Genomic DNA, 2,980 nt, shown 5'->3' with positions numbered 1-2,980 from the left:
GAATACTATGTCGTGGGACTTACATGAATTTGTTAGATGTGGAAGTCCTAAGTGGCCAACATGCTGGACATAGAGCTTTTCTACCTAGGATTAAACTTAAAACGTCAGACAATGTAGGACTTCCTTTTGTTCTTATCAGAAAATAATTTCCTGTGCGATTAAATTTTGCACTCACCATAAATGAGGCACAAGGACAAACCATTCTCAATGTAGGCATTTATCTTCCTAAACATGTCTTTGGACACAGGCAACTATATGTTGCTCTATCAAGGGGGTTTCAAAAGCTACAAAGATAATTCTTATTAAAGAAGGAAAAATTCAAGGGGAAGAGAGTGATTTCACAAAGAATATTGTTTTTAAACATATTTTATTGCATTGACTTAATGTTAATGATGTTACTATACATCTACATTTATATGACCGTCATACTTCAATAACAACCAACGATTATAAGGAACAATCCAACGGTTCTCAACAGTCACACATGTAATGAGATTCACAAGCTCACAATGTCATCTTTTCTACTCTACATAATAGTCCCTATTTCTTCACGGTTTGTTTCTTAGTTTCAAATTTATTTCTTAATAAGGTGTAGTATTGAGAATACTGTCATTATTACTTTCATCACACATTATTATTTTCTTCTTTACTTAATTAATTCAATTATTATCTTATAGCCTTTTTGCAATTCAATTACAAATTATGTACACATTTCACATTTCTATAAAAAATTATTTTATATCAGCCAAATTACCTCTTATTTTTCCTATAAAAAATATTTAAAATTTGACTTCTCCAATATAATTCGACATTATGGCTTCAATATTCAATAACAACACTCTAAACATTAAAATATTTCTAAATTTCCTCATATCAAAGAAAATTCATTACTCATTTATCATGTCTATTACTTTGTGCAATCATTATTACAAAGATAAGAATGCAGTTCACAAACATTTCATGAAGACTTTATATATTAGGATTTATTTCAATGATTATGTCTTAATCATACACTTTACCTATAAAAATAAAAATAAGTGTGTGTTACTAAACTATTTGAATGTTTAATTTTAAAAAATATATTCAATTACAATACGTTACAAATAATAGGAAAACGGGTTGACAGGCACGAGAGTGCCACACGCTAGTCTAAATAAACACTTTTTATGAAAATAACTGTTTTAAAATAATTTTTCAAAATTATCGCTTTCATTAGCTTTCATTAATTTTCCTCTGTAATTAATTCCATTAAAAAAATTCATAAAAAAAACTACACGTTAGTCTTACTTAAATATATTTATACTTGCTTTCCTTAAATTATTTTGCAATAAATTCTTGAAAAGTAAATGATGGACGTAGGGTTGAGAATATTTAGGGTTCTCATTTTTTACTCAATTTAAGATTTGGGAAATATAACCTAATAAGGAAAGGATGAGGGTTATAATCAGATACTTCATTATGACTGTGTGAACTTCACGTGTGACAAAATAATAAATTAAAAAAATTAAAAAGATTCTGTCCAATGTATGTGTTTGGTCAAATCAATTTTCAAAATATTAAATCCGAGATATGAATGATAATTAGTTGTTTTATAAGCAATGAAATTTTTATCAATCAAGAGATAAAGAATTTAGGAGAACAAGTGATACTCTTATCCACATAATCTCTACAATTAACAAAGAGAAAGACAAGTTGAGAGATTACTCACCCATTCCACAAATGAAAAGGAGAAGAAAGGAAAACGAGCATTGAGAAGGCTCCAAGAGTGCAAGAAAATAAGGTCTATCACAGTATCATCTCATAAATATGGAACCTCTTATTCTCAAAAATAATTGTGTTCCTTATATGCCAAATAGTCCAAATTGTAACAAACTAGAGAGTCACCCACAATTTTTTATTGTTGTTCCCCAACCTTATAAAGTTTTCACGTATTGAAAAAGAGCCTTGACTTCGTTATGAATAATAGAAGAGAAACCAAAACTAGAGTAAAGCTTTTGCCAAACAAGATATGAAACAGAACATGTGAAAAACAAATGATTAGTAGATTCTTCCACCTCACCATAAAGAGAACAAAGAAGATGGTCTTGATCATTTCGTAAACCTCTATGAGCAAGATTCACTATAGTTGGTATCCCATCCCAGTCAATTTTCCACATTAGGCACCTCATCTTTGTTGGAACATTACACGCCCAAAGTCTTTTGAAGAAAACAATTTCATTGCTCCCTTCCACCTTTTGTAGAGTTTGATAAGCATTCCTCACCGTGTACTGTCCAGTTGTGTCATGAATCCAAATCCATGAGTCATCAGTATGTTGTTTAGGAGTTGTGCCATGGAAGTGGCTTAGAAGTTCATCACTTTCATCTTCCTCCCAAGTGAACAAGTTCCTTCTCCATCTCAATTTCCACGACCAAACCCCAATACTCCAAACACCCAAGGAATCAATATTTGTCTCTTGATCCAGGGCCATCTCTTGATAATTAGTTGAATTGAAGAAATAAAATCGATGAAACTCACAAAACCGGCCTACATCATTAAATATTTTAATTTGGTTTGGATATGAGGGGTTCGCAAATCAATCCCAATCCGCTTACTCATTGACACCAAGGTAAAGATAAAAAAAAAACAATTTCCATAAAGGTTATAATTCTTGAAATTAATAATATTTAATCAATAATAATTTTTAATTTCAAACTTCAATTCAATAATCATTTTACTTAAATAAAAAGATAATATATATAAAAAATTTATTAAAAAAATTTATTAGAATAATATAGTACTCATGTTAATGCCAAAACAAATCAATGATGAATTGTATATTGTGCAAGTATATATAAAGTTGAAATGCATATCACTCTTGAATTATATAGATAAATAGATAATTTATTTAATATTGTTGCATTTATATATAATTAATATAATTGTTTTTGATATATATGTGTTTTTGATATATATATATATATATATATATATATATATATA

Source organism: Lupinus angustifolius, unplaced genomic scaffold, assembly GCF_001865875.1.
Source record: "Lupinus angustifolius cultivar Tanjil unplaced genomic scaffold, LupAngTanjil_v1.0 Scaffold_601, whole genome shotgun sequence".
In the NCBI taxonomy this organism is placed as follows: domain Eukaryota; kingdom Viridiplantae; phylum Streptophyta; class Magnoliopsida; order Fabales; family Fabaceae; genus Lupinus; species Lupinus angustifolius.
Note: the sequence above shows the minus strand (reverse complement) of the source record.